The sequence below is a fragment of the Stegostoma tigrinum genome, chromosome 39 (genome assembly GCF_030684315.1).
Source record: "Stegostoma tigrinum isolate sSteTig4 chromosome 39, sSteTig4.hap1, whole genome shotgun sequence".
Classification (NCBI taxonomy): domain Eukaryota; kingdom Metazoa; phylum Chordata; class Chondrichthyes; order Orectolobiformes; family Stegostomatidae; genus Stegostoma; species Stegostoma tigrinum.
Window position 1 is genome coordinate 21,952,317 of NC_081392.1, and position 20,370 is coordinate 21,972,686.

Sequence of the window (20,370 nt, forward strand, 5' to 3'; positions counted from 1 at the left end):
TGATCAGTGATCCCCTCCTTGGTGACGCCTCATTTAGTCAATTCCCTTTTTCATTTTATTATGATAACCACGTAAGTGCGAGTGTCTTCTCGTGATAGCCAAGTCCCTTCATGTTATCTCCTAATATTGTGGACCTTCTTTAGGGAGTGCATTATGATTGTCCCCATGTTTGGGGATGTGTAACATTACTGTTATACAATATCCCTCCTCATCAATGTTCTCAGTACCCAATAATCTGCTGGCAAGGGCTAAACTCCCAAGGTGTCCCAAGAATATGTTCCCTTCTACCCATTCTCTCAATTGCTTATCAGTCACCCATTTGAGGATTTGGTGCCTATCCAATTTCATCAGTTTAGTACTGATCATTGTCAACAGCCAGCTGCCATAGGTTGTGCATGTCTGCATGATATGTTCTTCCATAGATGTGTTAGCCAGTTGGTCAATGAGTATATTGGTCATATTTTGCAGAGACTTCAAAATTTCAATGGCGTCTGATATAATGTGGGAAGTCCTTCTGTCAAGCAGACCTGTTTTAGCCTGATCTGGATAAACTCTGTCTCCAATTCTATGCATCTTCTGCAGACTCTGAAACTGCTCATCTATTGTAGCTCTCTATCTAATGTGTTTACTGTCACTATCACCTGCTCTTGCTATTTCCAATGATCCTTTATTTTAAAGCCTGCAGACGTTTCTCAGATTTAAACCCCCTCCTACCTAGCTGTAATCGTAAGAGTTTGGAATACAATAGTTCCATGGTAGTGGAACACCACTCGAACACTTGTACTTCCTGTCAGGCCAAAACCTACATGCACAAGCTTATATCCTGGCACAACAGTCACACTTTTTCCTGTATGTTCCATTACTGTCCCAGACCAGAGATCCTGCTGGCCTTCACAATGTTTCGGTTTAGAGGTGAAAGTTACAGTCTCTGGGCTCAGGGTCATGGCCACGTTTTCACTCGTAACTGTGACATTGGTAACACATGGTGACAATCCTTAGACCCTATGTAAAGTGGGCCACCACGCAGCCTGTTTAAACCAAGTACTGCCAATTTCAATTCTTCCCCTTTCAGTCTCATACCTACACTAAATCCATAGCGATACATGAGCATACAGTCTGCAGGTAACATAAATACTCTGGGCATATAAAGCATATTGTCGTTCCCCTTTGTCCACACACAAACCTCACTGGCCTTTGTCCTCATCCCATAATTTGGGCTTAATTATATGTAATACTTATTGGGATCCATATTAATCAATTCGCTTTCATTCTTATTTCAATTTGCTGCATGCCTGCCACAGCCAGCTTCACCCCTTCAATTTCCATACTGCCATGAAACCCATTTCTATCACTAACACTCCCAGGGTCATGCTCTGCACATGATTCACAATTTAACCTTCCAATTACATTGCCATATAAGCAATCAAACTTCCCTTCCTCTGGTTCAGTTGCTTTCAGAATCCATGAATAATTCCCAAAGTGGGTGATAGAGGTGACCGCCAGCCTGTAAAGAACAGGAACCCAACACAACTTGCCATAAGGGTTAACGATCGTGTTTGGACTTTGTATAACTTCAGTTGGGACCACTGCTTCCACTTTGGCCCCCACTGTAATATCTACAAGAGTGCATATCTCACTGTAATAATTACCGAGTAGGGTCTGACCCATCGTGGTCACAGTGCCACATGATGGGATAATATTTTCACCAGGACCTGATCTCCTGGATTAGGAATGCCAGCTTGGATGTTGCTATGCTCCCTTTCCCAATCTCTGATTCTCTGTCCGTCCACAACTTCCCCTCTCAACTCATGCAGCTGTTTTGCCAGTTCTCTCTCAAATTGTTTTGCCTTGTTATTTCCTTTGCACATTTCCGGTTGTTCTTCTTCCACATCCTCCCGCAGCTGCATAGCCTGTCTAGTCATGAATTCAAAAGGGGTCAGCCTCAGTCGCTTTGCTGGGGATAACCTCAGTTTCATTAGAATGGTGGGGTGTCCTCTAAACCACCCTTGCCTTGTCTCTGCCAGGGTCTTAGACCAGGTTTCAGTGTTTGGTTAATTTGTCCCACCTGAACTTTCGGGCTGGTACGGGAGATGGAATCTCTGTTCAGCACCTAACAGCACACAAAGCTTTTTAACTACTTTCCCTGTATATGTGTCCCTTTTCCAGAATCTGCAGGGGAATGCTTCCATCCACCCAGTAAATCTCGGGTGAAGCAGCGATGCTAAATTACTGATGGTGTGCAGGGATGTGCAGGCTCAATCGGTTAACCATGGTAATTGTGGGGTTACAGGGATAGGGTGGACTGAGTCCCTCTTCAAAGGGTCAGTGTGGACTTGATGGCCTGAATGACCCATCCCGAATGTAGGGATTCTATAATCTATGATCTATGCAAAGACTGGATCAACTGGGTTAGAGACTGGATCGACTGGGCAAGTACTCATTGGAATTTAGTAGAATGAAGGGGGATGGCATAGAAACATAAAATCCTGATGAGCCTGGGTGGGCTAGGTGCAGGAAGAATCATCCGGATGATGAGGAAATCTCGAACTGTGGGTCACAGCCTAAGAATAAAACATTCAGGACTGAGATGAGGAAGAATCTCTTCACCCAGAGTGTGAACCTGTGGAATTCTCTCCCACAGAAGCTGTTGGGGCCAATTAATTAGATATATTCGAGAGGGAGCTGGTCGTTTACCTTTTGGCTAAAGGGAGAAAGGAGTATGGAGATAGGGTAGGAATGTTATGCTGAGATTACACAATCAGTCATGATCATACTGAATGGTTGTGCAGGCTCAAAGGGTCAAATAGCTTACTCCTGCATCTACTTTTCTGTTTCTATATGTTTAGACCTTTCAGCATTTATTTCTTCTCGGAGAGGGGCCCGTTGAATCCATCTGCAATTGTTCCCATGAGCCCCCTGGGTTATGTCTGCTGTCTGCATTGAATCTTGATTGTTTTCCCTGACTCTGTGTGTGCAGACTACATGCCTTTGATAACATTTTATTATATCGCTCCCTATTCCAGGTCACCACCAGCAATGAGGCATCCGATATTGCATTTTATCCCACCCAGTATGGGCCAGCCGATGGTATGTGGTGGCACTGTCAGATCCTACGTCTTCCTGACTCAATCCTGCCCTCTCATTGCCCCACCCTTTTCTCTTTCACGTTTCTCGTGTTGTGGGGCTGTTTCTTGAAATTTCTTCAAACTTTCTTCTCTTCCTCAAGTAACTACAGCCACTTCCTCAAATATCTGTACTGTCTCATTTAGTATTTTAGTTGCCTGACCTGCATGCTCATTGTCCTGTTGTTGTGGGGTTTCTACTTTCCTGCGAGCTCTAATCTTCATTACTGCTGCTTCAGTCACAAAATTAGCTGCTTCCATCAACTTTTTAATCTGGTCTTTGTGCTGTATGTGGCCCCCAGACAAGGTGACGTACCCGCGCTGAGGCCAGGCTAATATATGGTCATGAACTGTACCAAAGACATCAGGACTGTCTGTGTATATGTTGACTCCCTGGCTCCTGGCTGATCTCAGGGCTTTTAGTAGTTCTGCCAGTTCTGAAAAATTTTCACATAATTCCTACAATAATTAAACAATCCTAAAGATTGTCTTACTCCTTTCATGATGTGTGACTGGATAGTTTAAAATTGCATTCTTTTGTTCCTCTGGGACTATCCTCTTCCCTACCTGACTGATATCCCAGACACATCACTCCCTGTCGTCCCAACTGCACTTTCCGTGGTTTAATTTTAAGCCCTGCCTGGCTGATGTGACTCAATACTCTGAAGATCTGGATATGTTCTTTCTGACCGACTGAGGTAATGAGGTCTTGATAAGATCAATTTGGCTAATTCCATGAGCCATACATTGGTGCAATATGGCTGGACTGTCATGGAATTGCTGAAACGACTGGGACCAGGTATACTGTGTTCCTCAGAGAGTAAACAACAGCTTATTCTGGGATTCCAGGTCCACAGGTACGGACCTGGACTGAGACAGTATCCTGTTACGATTTAAGTACATTGTGGATTTTGCTACTGTAGGATACTCTTCAGTGACAGGTGTGTTTTGGGAGGTATTATTAATAGGGAGGCAGTTTGAGTCATCAGGCTTCAGTGAATTAGTTTGGGATGCTGTCAGTCTGACTGTTATCTGCTTCTGCCGATTGTTATTGACCACAATTACTGCCTCCTCAACCCCAACTTTGATGGGTGCTGTTTTTGTGGTGGAATGAGAGGGCCCTTGATTTTTTACAGGGTTTACAGATAATAACTTATATTCCTGTTTGAGAGTGGGTCCCAGGTGTAACTCCCCAGATTGCCTGATTGTCCCAGTCTCCCGACAGTGTAGCTATTCTGGAGATGCAGCCTGTCTTTTTCCTCCTGCCCCTGTCCTGGCCAGAGGGTCCCCCATCATAGTTAGGGTTTCTACAGCGTTAGATGCTCCTCGTTGTTTTCAAAGATCAACTTCCAGAATTGTCCTTATCTCATTTTCACGCATGTCACATTCCCAATCTGCATCCAAAAAGGTTCACTTCATCTAGCTTCCTCGGTTCCTCCTGCAGCTCCTTTCATTTCAGTGGTTGGGGTGGTGAGGGTCAATTCTATATGGGTATGTTGGTTTAGTTTCTGTCGGTTGTCACAGAGTCATAGAGATGTGTAGCATGGAAATAGACCCTTCAATCCAAGTCGTCCATGCTGAGCAAACATCCTAAATTCATCTAGTCCCATTTGCCAACATTTGGCCCACATCACTTTAAACCCTTCCCATTCATAAACCCATCCGGATGACTTTTAAATGTTGTAATTGTACTAGCATCTACCACTTCCTCTCACAGCTCATTACATACGTGCGCCTTCATCTGCGTGAAAACGTCGCCCCTTAGATCCCTTTTAAATCTTTCTCTCTCACCTTAAACCTCAGCCCTCCAGTGTTGGACTCCCAACCCTGGAAAAAAGATCTTGCCAATCCATGCCCATCATGACTGAGTAAGCTTCTGTAAGCAGCCCCTCCTACTTCCCGCTACTCTACAACATTCCAGGGAAAATGTCCTCAACCTATTCAGCTTCTCCCTTCAGATCTAGCCCGCCAATCACGTCAACATCCTTGTTAATATTTTCTGAACCCTTTCAAGTTTCACAACATCCTTCCTGTAACGGGGAGATCAGAATTGAATGCAGTATTCTAAAAGTGGCCAAACCAATGCCCAATATATCTGCAACATGACACACTAACTCCTAGATTCAGAACTCTGACCAACAAAGGCAAACGTACCAAATGCCTTCCTCACTACCTTGTCTACTTGCAACTCCACTTTCAAGAAACAATGAATTTGCACTCCAAGATCTTTGTGCGGTAACACTCCCAGGGCCTCACCATTAAGTCCATAACTTCTGCACTGATTTGCCTTCCTAGAATGCAACACCTCACATTAATCTAAATTAACCCCCATCTGCCACTCCTCAGCTCATTGGCCCATGTGATGAAGGTCCTGTTGTACTCTCGAGATAACCTTCTTCACTGTTCACTACACCACTACTTTTGATGTCATCTACAAACCTATCTCCTATATTCACGTGCAAATCATTTATATCAATGATTTTAAAAAAACGTCCTTTTGTTCCCCCCATGAATCGCCCACTTAAAAGATAATTACTGTAATTGGCTAAAAAATATTTACATTTTGCACAGATAATTGGACCAAGGAACATACAGGTTGTAAATGTGTTTATTCAACAGAATACACAACAGATATTTTTCCCCAGGAACTAATTATACATACACAGCTCAAAGTAGCTTGAGATATACATAGAAGCCAAATGATCAATGAATTAAGAAAGATTCCATCGTTATATCTGACAGTTTAAAAGTCTAAATATTAGTAGCTAAGCGTTCACATTGTTCAAACAAGCAGCATGTGGATCAAAGATAAACCTTGGACGTACAGTAGGGGACAAAAAGACACTTTTTGTGATTTACATAAATGATTTGGATGTGAACCTTGGAGGTAGGTTTGCAGATGACATTAGAATTAGTGGCAGATTTTCATGTTGGGATGCATGTCTGTTAAACTATAATCTGTTCTGTTCTCAGTGTAAGAGGCTGTTGTTGTGTGTGATGGACTGTCACTAACAGTGTAACGTCCCTGAGAGCCCTGGGATCAGGTTTCCTTTGTCTGCAAGTCAGGCGGCCAGTAAACCACACACGTGCTCTTCTGAGGTGAAGCAGAGATTTATTTCTTAGTGAATAATTGGTAGATACTGAAGTTATTTCACTCAGAATGGTTTCTAGCATGCACCATTAATCAATATACCTGGTAAGTTATTTTCTGAACAATTCCGATCTCTAGCTGTCAATCTGATGGTACATCTTGCTTGTCAGCTTTATGAGCATTCAACCCTTTGTTTCTGAGCTATTTTTGTCAATGATTCGGTAAATCTATTGCTTCACTGTGGGGAGCCTCGGTGTCAATATGAGCCAGTTTCACCAGTTAGCCGCACTAACTTACCCCTGTCTCATTGTATTTTATATTTTTTTAGCATTATCTTATCAGCAAGTGAGTTTTTTTTTAGATGACATTTTCTCTGCTTAATATTTTAATTTTAAAACATAAGACGATGGCTTATATTTGTGAGGGGGTCGTGTTGCTGTGTGCAACAGCCTGTCATTAGAACATAGAACATGGAACATAGAACAGTACAGCACAGAACAGGCCCTTCAGCCCACAATGTTGTGCCGACCATTGATCCTCATGGATGCACCCTCAAATTTCTGTGACCATATGCATGTCCAGCAGTCTCTTAAATGACCCCAATGACCTTGCTTCCACAACTGCTGCTGGCAACGCATTCCATGCTCTCACAACTCTCTGCGTAAAGAGCCTGCCTCTGACATCCCCTCTATACTTTCCACCAACCAGCTTAAAACTATGACCCCTCGTGCTAGCCATTTCTGCCCTGGGAAATAGTCTCTGGCTATCGACTCTATCTATGCCTCTCATTATCTTGTATACCTCAATTAGGTCCCCTCTCCTCCTCCTTTTCTCCAATGAAAAGAGACCGAGCTCAGTCAACCTCTCTTCATAAGATAAGCCCTCCAGTCCAGGCAGCATCCTGGTAAACCTCCTCTGAACCCTCTCCAAAGCATCCACATCTTTCCTATAATAGGGCGCCCAGAACTGGACGCAGTATTCCAAGTGCGGTCTAACCAAAGTTTTATAGAGCTGCAACAAGATCTCACGACTCTTAAACTCAATCCCCCTGTTAATGAAAGCCAAAACACCATATGCTTTCTTAACAACCCTGTCCACTTGGGTGGCCATTTTAAGGGATCTATGTATCTGCACACCAAGATCCCTCTGTTCCTCCACGCTGCCAAGAATCCTATCCTTAATCCTGTACTCAGCTTTCAAATTCGACCTTCCAAAATGCATCACCTCGCATTTATCCAGGTTGAACTCCATCTGCCACCTCTCAGCCCATCTCTGCATCCTGTCAATGTCCCGCTGCAGCCTACAACAGCCCTCTACACTGTCAACGACACCTCCGACCTTTGTGTCGTCTGCAAACTTGCTGACCCATCCTTCAATTCCCTCGTCCAAGTCATTAATAAAAATTACAAACAGTAGAGGCCCAAGGACAGAGCCCTGTGGAACCCCACTCACCACTGACTTCCAGGCAGAATATTTTCCTTCTACTACCACTCGCTGTCTTCTGTTGGCCAGCCAATTCTGTATCCAAGCAGCTAAGTTCCCCTGTATCCCATTCCTCCTGACCTTCTGAATGAGCCTTCCATGGGGAACCTTATCAAATGCCTTACTGAAGTCCATATACACCACATCCACAGCTTGACCCTCATCAACCTTACTAGTCACATCCTCAAAAAACTCGATAAGGTTTGTAAGGCATGACCTACCCCTCACAAAGCCGTGTTGACTGTATTTGATCAAGCCATGCTCTTCCAGATGGTCATAAATCTTATCCCTCAGAATCCTTTCTAACACCTTGCAGACGACAGACGTGAGACTTACCGGTCTATAATTGCCGGGGATTTCCCTATTTCCTTTCTTGAAGAGAGGAATTACATTTGCCTCTCTCCAGTCCTCAGGTAAGACTCCAGTGGAGAGCGAGGATGCAAAGATCTTCGCAAGTGGCGAAGCAATTGCATTTCTCGCTTCCCAAAGCAGCCGAGGACAAATCTGATCCGGGCCTGGCGACTTGTCAATCTTAATGTTTGACAAAATTTTCAGTACATCAGCTTCCTCTATCTCTATCCATTCCAGCATGCACACCTGCTCTTCAAAGGTTTCATTCACTACACAGGTCGTTTCTTTCGTAAAGACAGAAGCAAAAAACTCATTTAGGGCTTCCCCTACCTCCTCAGGCTCCACACACAAGTTCCCTATGCTATCCCTGATCGGCCCTACTCTTTCTTTGACCATTCTCTTATTCCTCACGTAAGTGTAAAATGCCTTTGTGTTTTCCCGGATTCCTTCTGCCAAGCCTTTCTCGTGCCCCCTCCTGGCTCTCCTCAGACCATTTTTGAGCTCCTTCCTTGCCTGCATGTAATCCTCTCTAGCTGAACTTGACCCTAGCTTCCTCCACCTTATGTAAGCTACCTTCTTCCTTTTCACTAGAAGCTCCACCGCTCTCGTCATCCAAGGTTCCTTTATCTTACCCCGTCTTGCCTGTCTCAGAGGGACATATTTACTCATCACTCCCAACAACTGTTCCTTAAACAATCTCCACATGTCTATAGTTCCCTTACCATGGAACAACTGCTCCCAGTCCATGCTTCCTAACTCGTGTCTAATCGCATCATAGTTTCCTCTTCCCCAATTAAATATCCTCCCATTCTGCCTAATCCTCTCCTTCTCCATAGCTATGTAGAATGAGAGAGTGTTATGGTCACTATCACCAAAATGCTCTCCCACCACAAGATCTGATACCTGCCCCGGCTCGTTTCCGAGCACCAAGTCTAGAATGGCCTCTCCCCTCGTCGGCCTGTCAACGTACTGCGTTAGGAAACCCTCCTGAACACACCTTACAAAAACAGCTCCATTCAAATCTTCTGCTCGAAGGAGGTTCCAATCAATATTAGGAAAGTTAAAGTCACCCATTACAACAACCCTACTGCGTCCACACTTTTCCAAAATCTGTCGACCTATGCTTTCTACAATCTCCCTGCTGCTATTGGGGGGCCTGTAGTAAACCCCTAACGAGGTGACTACTCCCTTGCTGCTCCTAATTTCCACCCATACTGACTCAGTAGGCAGATCTTCCTCGACAATGGAAGCTTCTGTAGCTGTGATACCCTCTCTGATTAGTAGTGCTACACCCCCTCCTCTTTTCCCCCCTCCCTATTCTTTTTAAATGTTCTAAACCCTGGAATATCCAGCAACCATTCCAGCCCATGAGAAACCCATGTCTCTGTTATGGCCACAACATCATAGCACCAGGTACTGATCCATGCTCTAAGTTCATCACTTTTATTCCTGATACTCCTTGCATTAAAGCAAACACACTTTAACCGATCCCTTGGTTCCTTCCCAGGAAAATCCTTCCCACTAGCTGGTCTACCTCTTGCTACTGCCTCACCTGCATCAACGCTCACCTCTGGTATACAGCTCAGGTTCCCACCCCCCTGCCATACTAGTTTAAACCCTCTCGAACTACTCGAGCAAACCTTCCACCCAGGACATTGGTCCCCTTCCAGTTCAGATGCAACCCGTCCTTCTTGTACAGGTCCCACCTTCCCCAGAAGGCATCCCAATTATCAACATATCTGAAACCCTCCCTCCTACACCAGCTGCGTAGCCACGTGTTCAGCTGCGCCCGCTCCCTGTTCCTCACCTCGCTATCTCGTGGCACCGGTAGTAAACCAGAGAACACTACTCTGTTCGTCCTGCTCTGCAGCTTCCATCCTAACTCCCTGAAATCACTTTTTATATCCTCAAACCTATTTCTGGCTATATCATTTGTGCCAATATGTAACACGATTTCTGGCTGTTCACCCTCCCCTTTCAGAACTTTATACACCCGATCGGAGACGTCCCGGACCCTGGCACCAGGGAGGCAACATACCTTCCGGGAATCCCGATCTTGCCCACAAAATCTCCTGTCGATTCCCCTAACTATCGAGTCCCCTACCACGAGTACTTTTCTATTCTGCCCCCTTCCCTTCTTTGCCACAGTGTCAGGCTCAGTGCCAGAGAACTGACTACTATGGCTTTCCTCTGGTAGGTCAACCCCCCCAGCAGTATCCAAAACGGTATACTTATTGCTGAGGGGAATGCCCACAGGGGATCTCTGCACTGTCTGTCTGTCCCCTTTCCTCCCCCTAACTGTAACCCATCTATCCTCGTCCTGAGCCTTAGGAGTGACCAACTCCCGATAACTCCTCTCAATTACCCCCTCTGCCTCCCGAATGATCCGTAGTTCATCCAGCTCCAGCTCCATTTCCCTAACACGGTTTTCAAGGAGCTGTAGCTGGGTGCACTTCCCGCAGATGTAGCCAGCGGAGACGTGTGCCACATCTCCCAACTGCCACATTTTGCAGGAGGAGCAAGCAACTGCCCTAGCATCCATACCCCACTTATCTGAACACCCACTCAATACTAAAGTAGAAAGCTTACTTCAAGTAATAATAACAAACTTATGTTCAATAGAGAAAGTTTAGAATGAACCTTACCTTATTAACTAGGTTAGAGGAGGAGAGCGGGTGGGAGACACTACAGTTGTAGAGTCTCGAGTTTAGCCGCCTTGCTGATATATATGGTCACTGCTTTCCTTCCCGGCTGCCCCTCTGGTCCTCGTCACTTCCTCTGATGCTCCCGCTCCTTCTCTGAAAGAGGAAAAAAAACACCGCTGCCCGCTACCGGTAAGTAATTTTAAAAATAAACTGCTTTACCTTAGCTGCAGTCTTCCGGGTCCGTCTTGCCTCCGCTGCTGCTCGCACTCAAAAAGGCCGTTGGCGTCGAAGGGTGAGTATTTATACTCACTGCTTTCCTTCCCGGCTGCCCCTCTGGTCCTCGTCACTTCCTCTGATGCTCCCGCTCCTTCTCTGAAAGAGGAAAAAAAACACCGCTGCCCGCTACCGGTAAGTAATTTTAAAAATAAACTGCTTTACCTTAGCTGCAGTCTTCCGGGTCCGTCTTGCCTCCGCTGCTGCTCGCACTCAAAAAGGCCGTTGGCGTCGAAGGGTGAGTATTTATACTCACTGCTTTCCTTCCCGGCTGCCCCTCTGGTCCTCGTCACTTCCTCTGATGCTCCCGCTCCTTCTCTGAAAGAGGAAAAAAAAACACCGCTGCCCGCTACCGGTAAGTAATTTTAAAAATAAACTGCTTTACCTTAGCTGCAGTCTTCCGGGTCCGTCTTGCCTCCGCTGCTGCTCGCACTCAAAAAGCCATTAATGACTCAAAGTCATTAATGGGATTATGTTCCCTGGAACAGATTTCTTTTGCCTACAAATTACACATGAAGTTAGTTGAGCACCTGGAAAAAGGCTGTGTTCATTGCAGTGTGATTTCTATCATTGCACTTTGTGCACCCTTCGGAAGCCAGAGATACACAAATGTGTGCAGATTTGTTTTCCTCACTTAAGGAAGCGCACATTAGCACACAAGTGATTGTAACACAGGGGTAGCAGATTTAACTGGGGACTGGAGATTATAATGAGGTGTGACTAAGTTGGCTAGATTTAGATATCCTATATTGCATGTGAATAAGGAGGTGTTCTCTTTGAATACATGTTATTACCAAAGACAGTGACAGGATAAATGTTGGCAGCTATCTTTGCTGATAGGAATGTAACATAATGGATCAGTCTCAGAGTGGTAGAACAGCCTGAGTGCCTGAGATAAGCAGAAATGTCTTCACTCAAATACCTGTGAATCTGTGATCATTTTCACCTCAAGGACTGAATCGCTGACTATATTCCAGAAAATGGTTTGCAATGTTTGCGATGCTAAGGGGATCAAAAAATGTTGCAAAAACGGGATGAGTGCTAAGAAGTCAACAATGATGTCACTAAAATGAACTGTGGATGCTGGAAAATTGAAAAAAAAGCAGAAAATGCTGCAGAAATCTAGCCGTTTGGCAGCACATGTGGAGAGTTCAAGTTTCAGGTCTGATGTGACTCTCCTTCAGAACAAACAGTGCTGTTAAACTGCAAGTCAGGCTCCAGGTGCTAAATAATATAAATCTGACCCAGTCTCTGAAATTTTTTTGCAGGGGGCGCCTGGCAGAAGATGTCAGTGTTTATTGAGGGTCCCCAGTGAGTGTGTGAGGATTTGAAGAGTGCCTTTGGGGCATTCGTGGAGGATTCTGGTTTGCAGTTACTTTCCTGATCTTGAGGCTTCTCCCAGACCTGTGATTCTGAACACTGGACTTACTTATGGGGATTTGGATGAGGAGACTTTAGACAGGTATTTCAGGGCAAAGGAATCTCCATTTATTTAGGCGCATAAAGGTAATTATAGTTTAAGAAATGGGTACCTCAGTAAATTCATGAAGTTAATACAATACACTATGAAAAGAGATTACCATGATTAGACATAATTTACTGACACACAGAAAACAAGCATTTACACTGTCTGCCTGAATTCCTCCCAATAGGGTCCCAATGCACTGCCACCGATGTTGGAATTTGGGATCTCGGGGTTTCTGCTCCCATCCCAGAATGTGATTTTGAAGTCCCGGTGGTCCCTCTGGATTACCACACCTAGAGCCTGGATGAAGACTTGGGACTGTGTGGGTTTGTAAGTTTGGGTTGAGTCGGCTGATGCGCAAAGGTGTGTTTTGGTGAGTAGCCGTTTCTCTTCACCTTTTGGGTTCTCACCTCAGGTTGTGACTGAGGACTCGTGGCTTCGCTGAAGTCAATGATTGCTTGTGCTGGTCAGGATCTTGTTGTCGGTGTTTTTGGTTCAGAAAGACCCCTGTTTGGAAGCTGTTTGTTCAGATTCCTCCTCCTGAGAGATTGGGGCTGGCAGTTATACTGACTGTGGGTCCCATTGTCTTCACACCAGATCAGTAGTTTTCACTCTGCTCTTGATGCTCTCTTCTGAGGTTAATTGGCTCTCTGATGGTTAGAGCATGTGAGACTGGATTTGAATGGCAAGTATCTCTGTCGGCTCCATGCTGTCTGTACTGAGTAGCCCGAGGTGTAAAATCTGTCTTGGATTAGTTTCTGTTGGTTTTGGTCAATCCTCCTTTCAGAGAGGAGGTGGAAAATGGGAGTCCACGCTGAACAATAATTTTCTGAAGAAGGGTCTCAGCCCAAAACGTCAGCCTTCCTGCTCCTCTGATGCTGCTTGTCTTGCTGTGTTCACCCAGCTCTACACCTTGTTATCTCAGTAATCCCACACTCAATCTCCGTTCCCAGGCATGATGATTGTGTTGTGTATTTCTCACAGACTCCGCCCAACTGTCACTTTGAAAAGTTTGGAAGCCCAGGATTCTGCCCAAAAATGTAGAGTTCGTTGAAATGTTTTACTATTGGCGATTGTTACTGGGTCTTGCATGAATCAGTACTTGTGCAGGTTTCCCAGTGAGTGTGTCAGTATTCACAGCGAGCCTGTGGTTAATGAATCCGTATCTATAGACTTTTTCCAATGATTGGTGTGGAGTGCCATTTACAGAATGGTCCCTCAGAACTGTCTCAGTACCCCAGGGATTTGCTGGGGAGTTTGTCCTCACTGCAGTGAGTGAATGCTATTTCAGGTGTCTTTGGGGAGTGTGACAGTATTGGCAGTGTGTCTGGGGTATTCATTCATTGTTTACAGTGGGTCCAGCGGGACTTTGTCATTATTTGCTTGGGGGTCCCTGATAGTGTATCACTATTTACAGCGGGGTGTTCAGGGAGATTCCGATGTTAATACAGTATCCCTGGGGAGTGCGTGTATTTACAGGGAATTGTTACAGCATTTTGATGGACCCCATGCAGAGGAGATTGAGGTTTAAAAGAGGTTTAAAAGTCATGAGCGGTATCAATAAGGTGAATGGCAGATTTCAATTCAAGAGGGTGGGGATTTCAAGGCTGGGTCATATTTACCAGGTGAGAGAAAGATTTTAATAAATGCATGGAATTTTATTTTTGTTTACACAGGGTTCATGTATGGGATGGACTTCCAGAGGAAGTACTGGGTGCGGGTACAGTTACAGCATTGAAAAGGCAGTTGGGTAAGTACATGAATAAGAAATATTCGGAGGGACATGTCCCACCTTCCTGTGCTTGGCCCCAGTTCAGTTTGGGTTTATGGTCGGCATGGACTGGTTGGACTGAAGGATCCGATTCTGAGCTATGTGGCTCTGTATCTCCTAAAAGCAGTATCCACAGGGAATCCAGGATGAGTGTGTTAATATTTACAGGGGTTCCAGAGGGGATGCATCAGTATTTACAGCCTGTCCCGGGGAGGATTTTCAGCATATACGGGGTGTTTCTGGGGAGAGCATCAATATTAAAAGGGCATTCCTAAGAAGTGTAACAAAACTTTTCAGGAAATCCCAGGGCAGTGCATCAATATTGACAACAGATTTACTGGGAGTGCATTAACAATTTGTGGAAAGCTGACCAGGAGTGTTTCAGTATTTAATTGAGGGTCTGGGGAGTGCGTAATGTTGACAGGGAATTCATGTATGATGTGTTAGAATTTTCAGGGTTCTGTGGGCAGTATATCAGTATCTGCAGAGAATCCAAGGGAAATGTGTCAATAATTGCTGGGTGTTCCAGAGGGAATACAACAGTATCTACAGTGGGTCTCTGGGGAAGTCTGTCAGCATTTACAGCCAGTCCAAGGTGACTCTGATGATGTTTACTTGCATTCACTGGGACTGTCTGTATTTACAGGGGATCTTTGTGCATGTGTCAGTATTTTGAAAAATATGTTCCAATGTAGTGTGTTAGAGTTTACAAGGAATCACCAAGAAGTGTGTCAATTTTTAGAGGCGTCTCCCAAGGAAATTGTTAATATTTGCCAGGATTCTCACAGGGTGACTTTAACAGAATGCTGCTGACAGTGTGTCGTCATTTACATAAGATGTTGTCCACGTTTACTTGGGCCTTGGGGTACTGTGTCTGTGTAACGGACTTCCACAGAGAGACCACAGTATGTCTCCAGTGACTGACTGTAATTTTCAGGTGTGCCCAAGGACAGTGTCAGGATTTTGTGCCTTTTGGGAGTGTGCTCATAATTATAAGGGTTTTGTGGGGTAATGAGTCAGTACTTAGAGATTCCCTAGTGAGTGTGTTAGTATTTACACAGAGGGTGCAGGTGCAGCAGGGGTTGAAGAAGGCAAATGGTATGTTGGCCTTCACAGGGAGAGTATTCAGGGAGGTCTTGCTGTATTTGTAGGGCCATTAAGAGACCGTATTTGGAGTATTATGTGCAGTTTTGGTCTCCTTTTTCTGAAGAAGGATGTTCTAACCATCGAGGCAATGATTACCAGACTGAGACCAAGTTGGACTGACATATGAAAAGATGTTGGATTGATTAGGAGAGTATTCACTGAAGTTTATGAAAATGAGGGTGGATCTCATGGAAATGTATAAAATTCTGGACATACTAACAGTAAGAACAATATTCATAGAACAGTACAGCACAGAACAGGCCCTTCAGCCCACAATGTTGTGCCGACCATTGATCCTCATGTGTGCACCCTCAAATTTCTGTGACCATATGCATGTCCAGCAGTCTCTTAAATGACCCCAATGACCTTGCTTCCACACCTGCTGCTGGCAACGCATTCCATGCTCTCACAACTCTGTGTAAAGAACTCGCCTCTGACATCCCCTCTATACTTTCCACCAACCAGCTTAAAACTATGACCCCTCGTGCTAGCCATTTCTGCCCTGGGAAATAGTCTCTGGCTATCAACTCTATCTATGCCTCTCATTATCTTGTATACCTCAATTAGGTCTCCTCTCCTCCTCCTTTTCTCCAATGAAAAGAGACCGAGCTCAGTCAACCTCTCTTCATAAGATAAGCCGTCCAGTCCAGGCAGCATCCTGGTAAACCTCCTCTGAACCCTCTCCAAAGCATCCACATCTTTCCTATAATACGGCAACCAGAACTGGACGCAGTATTCCAAGTGCGGTCTAACCAAAGCTTTATATAGAGCTGCAACAAGATCTCACGACTCCTAAACTCAACCCCCCTGTTAATGAAAGCCAAAACACCATATGCTTTCTTAACAACCCTGTCCACTTGGGTGGCCATTTTAAGGGATCTATGTATCCGCACACCAAGATCCCTCTGTTCCTCCACACTGCCAAGAATCCTATCCTTAATCCTGTACTCAGCTTTCAAATTCGACCTTCCAAAATGCATCACCTCGCATTTATCCAGGTTGAACGCCATCTGCCACCTCTCAGCCCATCTCTGCATCCTGTCAATGTCCCGCTGCAGCCTACAACAGCCCTCTATACTGTCAACGACACCTCCGACCTTTGTGTCGTCTGCAAACTTGCTGACCCATCCTTCAATCCCCTCATCCAAGTCATTAATAAAAATTACAAACAGTAGAGGCCCAAGGACAGAGCCCTGTGGAACCCCACTCAACATTGACTTCCAGGCAGAATATTTTCCTTCTACTACCACTCGCTGTCTTTTCTTGGCCAGCCAATTCTGTATCCAAGCAGCTAAGTTCCCCTGTATCCCATTCCTCCTGACCTTCTGAATGAGCCTACCATGGGGAACCATATCAAATGCCTTACTGAAGTCCATATACACCACATCTACAGCTCGACCCTCATCAACTTTTCTAGTCACATCCTCAAAAAACTCTAAGGTTTGTGAGCCATGACCTACCCCTCACAAAGCCGTGTTGACTGTATTTGATCAAGCCATGCTCCTCCAGATGGTCATAAATCCTACCCCTCAGAATCCTTTCTAACACCTTGCAGACGACAGACGTGAGACTTACTGGTCTGTAATTGCCGGGGATTTCCCTATTTCTTTTCTTGAAGAGAGGAATTACATTTGCGCCTCTCCAGTCCTCAGGTACAACTCCAGTAGAGAGTGAGGATTGAAAGATCTTCACAAGTGGCGAAGCAATTTCATTTCTCGCTTCCCAAAGCAGCCGAGGACAAATCTGGTCCGGGCCTGGCGACTTGTCAATCTTAATGTTTGACAAAATTTTCAGCACATCAGCTTCCTCTATCTCTATCCATTCCAGCATGCACACCTGCTCTTCAAAGGTTTCATTCACTACAAAGTTTGTTTCTTTCGTAAAGACAGAAGCAAAAAACTCATTAAGGGCTTCCCCTACCAGCTCAGACTCCACACACAAGTTCCCTATGCTATCCCTGATCGGCCCTACTCTTTCTTAGACCATTCTCTTATTCCTCACAAGTGTAAAATGCCTTTGTGTTTTCCCTGATTCCTTCTGCCAAGCCTTTCTCGTGCCCCCTCCTTGCTCTCCTCAGACCTTTTTTGAGCTCCTTCCTTGCCTGCGAGTAATCCTCTCTAGCTGAACTTGACCCTAGCTTCCTCCACCTTACGTAAGCTACCTTCTTCCTTTTCACAAGAAGCTCCACCGCTCTCGTCATCCAAGGTTCCTTTATCTTACCCCTTCTTGCCTGTCTCAGAGGGACATATTTACTCATCACTCGCAACAACTGTTCCTTAAACAGTCTCCACATGTCTATAGTTCCCTTATCATGGAACAATTGCTCCCAGTCCATTCTTCCTAACTAGTGTCTAATTGCATCATAGTTTCCTCTTCCCCAATTAAATATCCTCCCATTTTGCCTAATCCTCTCCTTCTCCATAGCTCTGTAGAATGTGAGGCAGTTATGGTCACTATCACCAAAATGCTCTCCCACCACAAGATCTGATACCTGCCCCGGCTTGTTTCCGAGCACCAAGTCTAGAATGGCCTCTCCCCTCGTCGGCCTGTCAACGTACTGCGTTAGGAAACCCTCCTGAACACACCTTACAAATACAGCTCCATTCAAATCTTCTGCTCGAAGCAGGTTCCAATCAATATTGGGAAAGTTAAAGTCACCCATTACAACAACCCTACAGCGACCACACTTTTCGAAAATCTGCCGACCTATGCTTTCTTCAATCTCCCTGCTGCTAATGGGGGGCCTGTAGTAAACCCCTAACGAGGTGACTACTCCCTTGCTGTTCCTAATTTCCACCCACACTGACTCAGTAGGCAGATCTTCCTCGACAATGGAAGCTTCTGTAGCTGTGATACCCTCTCTGATTAGTGCTACACCCCCTCCTCTTTTTCCCCCCTCCCTATTCTTTTTAAATGTTCTAAACCCTGGAACATCCAGCAACCATTCCTGCCCATGAGAAACCCATGTCTCTGTTATGGCCACAACATCATAGCACCAGGTACTGACCTATGCTCTAAGTTCATCACTTTTATTCCTGATACTCCTTGCATTAAAGCAAACACACTTTAACCAATCCCTTGGTTCCTTCCCACTAGCTGGTCTACGTCTTGCTACTGCCTCACCTGTATCAACTCTCACCTCCGGTATACAGCTCAGGTTCCCACCCCCCTGCCATACTAGTTTAAACCTTCTCGAACTACTCGTGCAAACCTTCCACCCAGGACATCGGTCCCCTTCCAGTTCAGATGCAACCCGTCCTTCTTGTACAGGTCCCACCTTCCCCAGAAGGCATCCCAATTATCTACATATCTGAAGCCCTCCCTCCTACACCAGCTGCGTAGCCACGTGTTCAGCTGCGCCCGCTCCCTGTTCCTCACCTCGCTATCTCGTGGCACTGGTAGTAAACCAGAGAACACTACTCTGTTCGTCCTGCTCTGCAGCTTCCATCCTAACTCCCTGAAATCACTTTTTATATCCTCAATCCTATTTCTGGCTATATCATTTGTGCCAATATGTAACACGATTTCTGGCTGTTCACCCTCCCCTTTTAGAACCTTATACACCCGATCGGAGACGTCCCGGACCCTGGCACCAGGGAGGCAACATACCTTCCAGGAATCCCGATCCTGACCACAAAATCTCCTGTCAATTCCCCTAACTATCGAGTCCCCTACCACGAGTACTTTTCTATTCTGCCCCCTTCCCTTCTTTGCCACAGTGTCAGGCTCAGTGGCAGAGAACTGACTACTATGGCTTTCCTCTGGTAGGTCATCCCCCACAAGCAGTATCCAAAACGGTATACTTATTGCTGAGGGGAATGCCCACAGGGGATCTCTGCACTGTCTGTCTGTCCCCTTTCCTCCCCCTAACTGTAACCCATCTATCCTTGTCCTGAGCCTTAGGAGTGACCAACTCCCGGTAACTCCTCTCAATTACCCCCTCTGCCTCCCGAATGATCCGTAGTTCATCCAGCTCCATTTCCCTAACACGGTTTTCAAGGAGCTGTAGCTGGGTGCACTTCCCGCAGATGTAGCCAGCGGAGACGTGTGCCACGTCTCCCAACTGCCACATTCTGCAGGAGCAGAAAGCAACTGCCCTAGCATCCATACCCCACTTATCTGAACACCCACTCAGTAGTAAAGTAGAAAGCTTACATAAAGTAATAATAACAAATTAATAACAAACTTATATTCAATAGAGAAAGTTTAGAATGAACATTACCTTATTAACTAGGTTAGAAAAGAAGGGCGGGTGGGAGACACTACAGTTGTAGAGTCTCGGGTTTAGCCGCCTTGCTGATATATATACTCACTGCTTTCCTTCCCGGCTGCCCGTCGTCACTTCCTCCGCTGCTCCCGCTCCTTCTCTGAAAGAGGAAAAACACCGCTGCCCGCTACCGGTAAGTAATTTTAAAAATAAACTGCTTTACTTTAGCTGCAGTCTTCCGGGTCCGTCTTACCTCCGCTGCTGCTCGCATTCCTGCTGACTAAAGATTCTGGAAGCAGGGCTTACAGTCTAAGGGTACAGGATAGGCCATTTCGAACTGAGATGAGGAAAAATGTCTTTGCCAGAGGTTTGTTTTTCATTCACTCGTGGGGTGAGGACTTCGCTGGCTGGGCAGCATTTATTGCTCATCCCTAATTGCCCAGAGGGGAGTTAAGAGTCAACCGCATTGTGGCTCTGGAATCACATGATGGCCAAAAAAAAATAAGAATTGCAGTTTCCTTTCCTAAAGGACATTCATGAACCTGATGGTTTTTGTTTCAAGAAACAACACTGGATTCATGGTCATCATTAATCTCCTAATTCCAGGTATTTATTGAATTCAGTTTTTACCATGTGCTATGGTGGGATTTGAACCCAGGTCCCCAGAATATTACCTGAGTCTATGGATTAATAGTCCAGTGATCATGCCACTAGGCCTTCGCCTCTGAGTCTGTGGAATTCACTGCCACAGAAAGTGGTTGAGGCCAAACCATTGAATGTTTCCAAGAAGAAGGTGAATCAAGCTCTTCGGCTTAAA

General features: G+C 45.4%; 1 long non-coding RNA gene across 1 annotated transcript in view; it reads left to right on the forward strand.

The window, feature by feature from the left end:
• Positions 1-11,272: 11,272 nt before the first annotated feature.
• Positions 11,273-20,370, forward strand: part of LOC125447833 (uncharacterized) — a 43,344-nt gene continuing 34,246 nt past the window's right edge. Inside the window, exons 1-4 of the long non-coding RNA XR_009443045.1 lie at positions 11,273-11,319; positions 12,233-12,426; positions 12,617-12,802; positions 14,106-14,179. This is a non-coding gene — a long non-coding RNA (uncharacterized LOC125447833). The remainder of the gene's footprint in view (positions 11,320-12,232; positions 12,427-12,616; positions 12,803-14,105; positions 14,180-20,370) is intronic.